The sequence below is a fragment of the Mus caroli genome, unplaced genomic scaffold, assembly GCF_978045245.1.
Source record: "Mus caroli unplaced genomic scaffold, Mus_caroli_1 scaffold_5, whole genome shotgun sequence".
Taxonomy (NCBI): Eukaryota; Metazoa; Chordata; class Mammalia; order Rodentia; family Muridae; genus Mus; species Mus caroli.
The window spans coordinates 125,137,811-125,146,733 of NW_028227260.1; the positions used below are offsets into that span (position 1 = coordinate 125,137,811).

General features: G+C 40.5%; 2 pseudogenes; both read right to left on the reverse strand.

The window, feature by feature from the left end:
- Positions 1-1,723: 1,723 nt before the first annotated feature.
- On the reverse strand, positions 1,724-2,908 carry LOC147004795 (thyroid hormone receptor-associated protein 3 pseudogene; annotated as a pseudogene).
- On the reverse strand, positions 2,907-4,157 carry LOC110287132 (thyroid hormone receptor-associated protein 3 pseudogene; annotated as a pseudogene).
- Between the last annotated feature and the right edge of the window lie 4,766 nt (positions 4,158-8,923).

Here is an 8,923-nt window from a genome sequence, read left to right on the forward strand (position 1 = left end):
ATTACTGTGATGTAACTCAAACACTGTGACCAGGAAGAGTTTTCCCTTCAATTTTTTACGCCTTCATCTTGGATTTTAATTAACTTCCAAAACTGTGAGACAATGTATTTCTCTTTTTAAAGCCACTATATTTTTATTATGTTTTGGTATAGCCATAATGAAATAAATTAGATAAAGTTACAGAGTCAGTGAACATTAAAGAGACATAAATCACAACTCACACAAGTAATACTTATACATGACTACTTATTTCACTGTCAATAAATTTTAACAAACTATAAACTGATTTTTTTAATCATTCTATTCATTTACATCTCAAATGATATGCCACTTCCAGGTTACTCCTCAACCAACTTCTGATCCCACATCTGATCTCCCACTCCTCTTTCTGCCAATGTGAGGGTGCTACCCCACCCACCCACTCTTTCCTACCCATTGTTCCAGCATCCTTCCATGCTGGGGCATAAAATCTCCACAGGACATAGTGCCTCCCCTCTGGTTGCTGTCAGGCAAGGGTATCCTCTGCTACATATGCATCTGGAGCCACGGATCCCTCCCTATGTACTGCTTGGTTGGTGGTCTAGTCACCCAGCAGCACTAACTGGGTGGTCAGACTAGCCTATGTTGTTCTTCCAATGGGATTGCAATCACCCTTTGCTCCTCCAGTTCTTCTGCCATCTCCCCCACCAGGGTCTGATGGTTGGCTACAAACATTCACATCAGCATTGGTCAGTTGCTGGCAGAACCTCCAAAAGAACTGCCATACTATGTTCCTGTCAGCAAGTGCCTCTTCACCATAGCAACAGTGTTGGGTTTGGTGTCTGCAAACATGATGGATCCTTAGGTCAGGCAGTCCTTGCTTGGCCCTTCATCCAGTCTCTTTTCCATTTTCTTTTTGTCCCTGTAATTCCTTTGGACAGGAACGTTTCTGGTTAGAAACTTTGTATCATAATTTTGTTGAATTCAACATCATGTTTTATAACTGTAAAATGCACAGTCCTTTTATTTTGAAATTATTTGTTTTTTCTTCTGTTCACTAACACAAGAACGTTCTCAATATTTCTTCATTTCCGAATAAAGTATTTCTGTTTCTAAAAAAAGTAAAGAAGACTTTTTCAAATATCAGATGTTTCTTTGTGACTATTTTTGATCCATTTAAAATTATTTAGTTATTGGAAATTTCACAGATGAGTATTACACATACATTACTTAGTCCTATCTTTTCTCCTTCTGAGTCTGCCTTTGTTCTCAAACTCTTGATCTCCTTTTAATAATTATATTTATATATATATGTATACATAAATGTATAAATAAAGATAATGTGTTGAGTCTATTAAGTATTAGTCATCTTTATTTGTGTTTGGGACTATTGTTCAAAATTGTATAACATACAACAGTGTTTGTTCTGGATCCAACAAAGTCTTGAAGTCCAAGAATCAGCATCCTTCTCCCTACTCTGCCCAACTCCACACCAACATCAGCAGGAGACCAGTGTATGTGGTCTGCTGGAAACATGGTTGTGATCTAGGCTTGCTGGCAGGGTCCTGTCCTCTGTCCAGTGAGACGGCACCAGGAACACACTTTACTGTCGTGGAATTCTGTGTGGCTAATGGTTTGTGGGGTGGGGTTTTCAGGATCTTCATGAGGCTCCTTGTTTATTTAGCTCCACCAGCCTCTCCCAGCACCATTCTCTCCTGGGCAAAGGCTCCATCCAGAGAGGCCCCTACTCTGCTGAGGGCTGTAAACCGTCCTCCTATTTTCTGTCCTACTCTCATCATCTTCAATCTCTTTCTCCTCCCCACTGAACTTGCCATGTGTCCACTTGGGGCTGTTACTGGACATCCAAAACATGAACTGCCCCCTCCCCCTCAGGAAAAGGCTCCTTGTGGCCTCTGCTTATCCATTTGTCACTGCCCTCACTTTCCCGTTCCTCCTGCAATACTTCTTGCTCTTGGGTATTAACTATTGATCCCCTTCTTCTTCCCTGCTTCTCTTTTTGAACATCATTGTTGATGTTGTTGTCATTGTTACCAGAATAGTTTTCTCTGCCCTAACCTCTCCCTCTTGCTGGAAGTTAAGAGGTTCCCTGAGCTCTGCTGCCTCTTTCATTCAGACCTATGAAGTCTTTGGTTCCCAATCTGGATTTGCCAAAACCTGTGGTGTTCTCCTCCCCTTCCTCTGCTTCCTTTGCTTTGTAGGAATGAGATGACTGGGGAGAGGAGGAGGAGGACCTAGACAGACGCCTCTCTTGCTCTGTGGTGCTTCTGCTTCTTTGATCCTTTGTGGGTTTTCTCTTTCTTTTCAGTTGATCATTCTCTCGAGTGGCTAGAGTCTCTGGAATCCACAGACACTTTTGATTTACTTCATATAAGATCTCTCTCCTTATGTTTATTACGATGTTCAATATCAAGGCGAAGATCAACAGGATCATCTTTTTATTTTCCCTTATCCTCGTAGCCAGTTTCTCAAGGACTTTTCAATTCCTCATGAGTCAAGCCATGCTTTTTGAATCTCTCTTCCTGTAAATCTCTGGGCTTTGCTTATTTTTGGCTGCTTCTTTTTCATTTCCTCTCTATAGGTATTTAGTAAAGCATGTACACAATGACACTTCAGAGGATCCAAAGTGATGCTCTTTAACATGATGAAGAATCGTCACTATGTGCTGGGCAAACAGTTCTTGAGGGACTATGCTGAGACTGAGTTGACTGTATGTGCTGGACAATGGAATGGAATTCCCACTTTTTGTTGCTATGGACTAGATCCCAACAAATCTTTCATTCCAGAGCCAATGAGCCACTCGGTCATGCAAGGTCCTCATCGAAGGAGTCCGTCTGGACATTATCCTGGTCCTGCTGAGTAAAAGGGAAGTCTTCCCTCAGGAAAAGTCTCCTTTGTTTCCCAGCTTGTCACATCTTTTTCTCAAAGACATCCCGGAACTTATACTTTTTGGGAGACTGGCTGCCTCAGAAGGCTTCTCGGTGTCTGTCTTGGGAGCAAATGGATCAGATTTCATTTTGATATCAGTATCAGAGAAGCCCCCTTTCTCCTTCGGCTTCTCTTTATTGGCATTTTTTTGTTTCTGTTGCTTATCCTTCCCATTCTTTATCTTCTGCTCTTCCAGATACCATTTTGAGGATGCTGTTTTTCCTGAAGCAGCACTCTCCTCTTTCTGAGATGAACTACATGCAGAGCCAGTGGCTGGTGGACTCTTGCCCACAGGGTTCCTTTTGGATGGACTCAAAGACCCAAAGCCATGGTCAAACTGACCTTGGTGTGCTCTAGACTGATACCCAGCACCACTTGACATAGATGAGCCAACCTGGGAAGCATTAGAAAGTGGAGGACTAGGTTTTGGCCCAGGGATAGGGCCTGGTGGCCTTACCCTAACCACCACAGGCTGGAGGGGGCATTTTGAGAGCTGGACTTCTCTCCACAGCGACCTAGATCAGACATGGAGGCCTGTGATGCATAACTAGTGCCATAGGTGTTACCACCTGGCCATGGCTTTGAGCTCTGAGACCCTTTTTATATCTTGAGGATTTGTCCAGAGAATGTCTTCCTTAGCCTTATTTCCCTGGTTATCACCAGCTGCCTGAGATGGCCGGCTATCCTTAGATGAGGACTTTTTATCTTTTGTAGACTTTTGCTTAGATGACTCAACTCTGCTGTGGTTAGAGGATGACTGGGAGGATGAGGGACGTCTTGACCTGTTAGAGGATGACTTATCAGAGTCCTAGAATGGCTTCTGGATAGTGATGAAGGGGACCTTTTCTTTGGGAACCAGGATGAGAATGACTAGGGCTGTATGCTTGCCTGTAGCTCTGCCAATTGGAGCGGTAGTTTCCATAGACACCTTGCTTATACTGGTTCCATGAATAAAAGCCTCGGTTTCACTCACGGAAGTAACAGGGCCTCCTGTAACCTCTGTTGTGACCTCAGAAATCTCTATTCTGATATACTCTGGGGTGATTCCTTTGTCTGTTATGAGCTACAGAATATGATCTGGAACTAGACCTAGAACACAGCCTATGCTTCCTTGAATGAGAGACAGATCATCTTCAGGACCTAGACTTTGGAAATGAATGAGTCCAAGATCTGGATGCCGACCTTGAGTGAGAAGAGTGAGACCCAGACTTAGATATGTTTATTTTTGACATCTTGGAAGAGTTTACACCTTGACTGGTGAAAACGACTACAGCTATAGTCTGGCACAACCAGCCCCAACCAAGATGTCCCACAACAGAAGAATGGATAGAGAAAATGTGGTTCATATACTCAATGGAATACTACTCATCTATTAAGAATGCAGACATCCTGAATTTTGCAGGCAAAATGGAACTTGAAAATTATGGAACTAGAAAATATCAACCTGCCATGTGTGACAAGATCCACAGACTGAGTCGATTAATATTAAAAGGGGGAAGCCTCCTGAAACCAGTTGTGAAACTCTTCACTTTGCTGGAGAAAAAAAAAATATATATATATATATATTGAGCTGTAGTTTTCATGGCAATATATCTGTTTTGTTTTCTCTTATTCCTTTTCTTTTTTACATTTTATTGGTAGAATAGGCCAAGATCTTAAGCAAGAATAAAGGGTAAGAAACCCTCCCTAGAGATGGGGCCACTAACATGACCTTATCCCCAGGGAAACCAACACTTTATTTTCAGAGTTTAAGAGCACTGACCATTAAAGATTTATTAACATGCTCCTGTAAATATGCCACTAGCCTTGGACGACAGTCCCTACTGAATACATCCTTTTAGAATTGTTATATTTTGATGGTTTATAATGATGTTACCTGTTCTCTTTGTGATTCACTGAACACATGTGTTGGTATTCGTGATTCTTTCACTGGATATAGTTTCTAAGATTTGTAATGTTTGGCTTATTTTATTTTATATATTTTATTAGATATTTTTTATATACATTTCAAATGCTATCCCGAAAGTTCCCTATGCCCTCCCTCCACCCTAATTCCCTACCCACCCACTCCTGCTTCTTGGCCCTGGCATTCCCCTGTACTGGGGCATACAAAGTTTGCAATACCAAGGGGCCTCTCTTCCCAGTGATGGCTGACAAGGCCATCTTCTGCTACATATGTAGCTAGAGATAGGAGCTCTGGGGGTACTAGTTAGTTCATATTGGTGTACCACCTATAGGGTTGCAGACCCCTTCAGCTCCTTGGGTGCTTTCTCTAGCTTCTTCATTGGGGGCTCTGTGTTCCATCTTATAGATGACTGTGAGCATCCACTTCTGTATTTTCCAGGCACTGGCATAGCCTCAATGAGACAGCTATAACAGGGTCCTTTCAGCAAAACCTTTCTGTCATATGCAATAGTGTCTGCGTTTGGTGGCTGATTATGGGATGGATCCTCGGGTAGTGTAGTCTCTGGATAGTCCATCCTTTCATCTTAGCTCCCAACTTTGCCTCTGTAACTCCTTTCATGGGTATTTTCTTCCCTATTCTAAGGAGGAATGAAGTATCCACCTATTGGTCTTCCCTTTTCTAATGTTTTTTTTTTTTAATTTTATGTATAAAATCCTCTGCTTGTGAGCTGCAAAATATGCTCAGATTCAAACTGCCTCTGTGTTTGTTTCTGTTTGTTACCACTGAATCCTTACGCACCTAGCTTCAAGGACTCTCATTCCAAGGACCCCATACCCAACTGGAGTGGTCTGTAGAAGTAACCCAGACCCAAAAGGACATGTATGGTATGTACTCACTAATAAGTGGATATTAGCAAAAAACAAATAAACAAACAAAAACCAAAAACAAAAACAAACAAGGTCCTGAGTACCCAAGGCACAGTCCACAGAACTCAAAAAGGTCAACAAGCTGAAGGGCCCAAGTAAGGATGCCTCAGTCCCACTTGGGAGAGTGAAGAAAGAAATCACAAGAGGGGAGGGAGGGTCCTGGGAGAGAAAGGGGATGTGGGGAATGGAGAGGGGATATGATCTGGTATTGGGTGAGTGGAAAGGACTGAAATCCCTGAAGGTCAGCAGAAAGAATAGAAACAAGCAACTTCAGGAGGTAGGAGATTGGGGGACCTCCCAGAATGTCCCAGAAGCAAGGGAGGTGAGAGAATCTCAGGACTCAAAGATAGGGACCTTAGATAAAATTCCTTACCTTGGAGACATGGGACTTGTAGAGCCTACCTCCAGCAGGAAGACAGGGCATCAAGTGAGGGATGGGGTTGCCCTCCTACAGTCACAACTCTGACCTATAATTGTTCATGTCTGAGAGAACTGCAAGAATGGAAATGTAGAGGAGCCTGAGGAAAATAAGGTCCAGTGACAGGCCCAAAGTGGAATCCAGCTCAAGGAGAGGTCCCAAGACCTGACAATATTACTGAGGCTATGGAACACTCACCAAAAGCAACCTCTCTCAACTTTTTTTTTTTTTTTTTTTTGCACCCAACCAATGTACAGAAGCTGTTGACCCTAGTGGTTGAATTAGGTAAAAGTTGGAAGAAGCTGAGAAGGAGGGCAACCCTGTAGGAGGATCAGCTGTCTCAATTAACCTGGACCTCAGAGATCGTCCAGTTACTGGACCATCAACTACACAGCATACACAAGCTGATATGAGGTCCCCAACACATATACAACAGAGGACTGCCGAGTCTATGTCAGAGAAGTTGTTCCTAACAGAGACTGGAGGTCCCAGAGAGTTTAGAGGTCTGGTGTGGCAGGGTTGGGGGTTGGGACATCGTCATGGAGACAGTAGGACTGGGAGGAGGTAGGGGATGTGAAACAGTCTAGGGAGGACAGGGAGTCAAATAAAACCTGGAGTTTAAAATAAATAAATAAATAATAAAGAAAGAAAGAAAAAGAATTGGACCCTGGAGTCAAATAAAATCTGGAGTTTTAAATAAATAAATAAATAAATAAATAAATAAATAAATAAATAAGAAAAAGAATTGGACCCTGGGGAGAATAAGAGCAGAAATCAATGAGAAGATTCAAGGATGGTATAAATAACTGCATTTGGTTTTATTACACAAAGTTTCTTTGTACTAAAATCACACTAAACCAATTGAGTTAGTTTTGTTCTTTGGGTGTGTGGTAAATTTGCAAAACCATTAGACTCAGCATCTTATTCTTCTTTGCCAAGGCAAAAAGGTCTACTTGGAGGCATGGATTTCCTGTCACAAAAATACAATTGCTGCCTCTCCAAAAGCAAATATTTTGGTGAAGTTCAGGTATGTCTATATTTTCCCCATGGACCCATCGTATTATTTGCATTTTCACTTGAATCTCCTATTCTATCTGCCCTAGTTACCAATTTTGTATTATCAAAATATTCTCTAAAGAGGGCAGCAGTACAACTTCAAAAGTTTCATTTTTTTTTTTAAATGTTAGATATATCAAATCATAATGCTTGGAACATATCTCACTGAGTTGATCTTGTGACAACTTTTTGCTTAGCAGATTCCTTTGATACATTGTGACCTTCATGCTGTGTATTAACTGGGCACATCTGGCATTTGAGTTTGTATTGACATAATAGTGAAGATATCATGTGTTGACATGTCGACTTTAGTACTTGCCTCCAGGGAGTATTTTCAAAATGATTTCTGAGCCACTCCCATATAGATTTATCACTCTTTTACCTAAATTCATTACTATTCTTGAAATAATTTTGGAATTGGAACTATGTATAAAATTGTGTTCTATACGAATTTCAATAGATTCACATCAGTCAGCTTAAGGAAGTGGATAGATGGAAGGATTCTCAAACTTTTGATGTTATGTTCTGATATCACTTTTAGCAAATTATAGTCTTCATATTTAACTATTGTATAAAGTTTCTTAGGCATAGTAAATATTAATTTACCTAAGACCAGTTAGAACTGAGTGTTCAGGTCATTTCTTTCTCACATCCAAGACATTTTACTGAGATGTCATAATGCTTTAAAATAACAATTTCAGGAGCTGAGTACATTTTTAATTGCATGATTAGAATTGCATTTGAATATCATATTTATATTAAGGTATGGGGTGATTTTAAGAAAGACAATGTGATGTAGTGACAGATCACTACCATGTTACTATGGTAATTATTGATTTGATTGCTATATATAAATAAATATTTTACTAATCTCTGCCTTGAAAGTAACATGGGAATTTCATGTTGGTAATGATAATTTGTCAGGTATTCTTTTAGTGATCTTTCTGTTAACACATCTAAACAATACTACATAAGGGGGTTATAGGCTATAAATTTGACTTTTTGTTAAGCTTATTGAAAATATCATTTATGTGTTATGTAATATATACATAATAAATAGCTTATCACTAGGAATTATGACAATCCATATATTTTCACTGATTTATGTGGACACATTTAACACTTTTATTTAAATATCATGAAGAAAAGTATAGGATGTGACACTAAAACTCCACATAGTGTATAGTTTTTTTCATGTTGAAACAATCTAATGCCATCTGAGAAAAGGGAAAATGAATTAAGAAAATGCCTCCATTAGATTGAACTCTAGGCAAGCCTATAAATAATTTTCTTAATTAAATATTTTCTTAATTCTCTTGATAGATGAGGACAATCCCAGCCCATTATGAGCAAAGCCAACTCTAAAATGACATTCTTGTGTTCTATAACAATATCAATCAACCAGATCTCCCAGGGACTAAACCACCAACCAAAGAGTTCACAGGGAGTACCCATAGCTCCAGCTGCATATGTAGAAGAGAATCGCCTTATCTGGCATTACTGGGAGGGGAACTCCTTGATCCTGCAGAGGCTTAATGTCTCAGGATAGGGGAAAGCTAGGGCACTGAGGTAGAAATGGGTGGGAGAACCCTCATAGAGGCAGGGGGAGGATGGAGGGGTAAAGGGGGTTGTAGAGGGGAAACAGGGAAGGAGGATAACATTTGAAACCTAAATTAAAAAATAACCAATAAA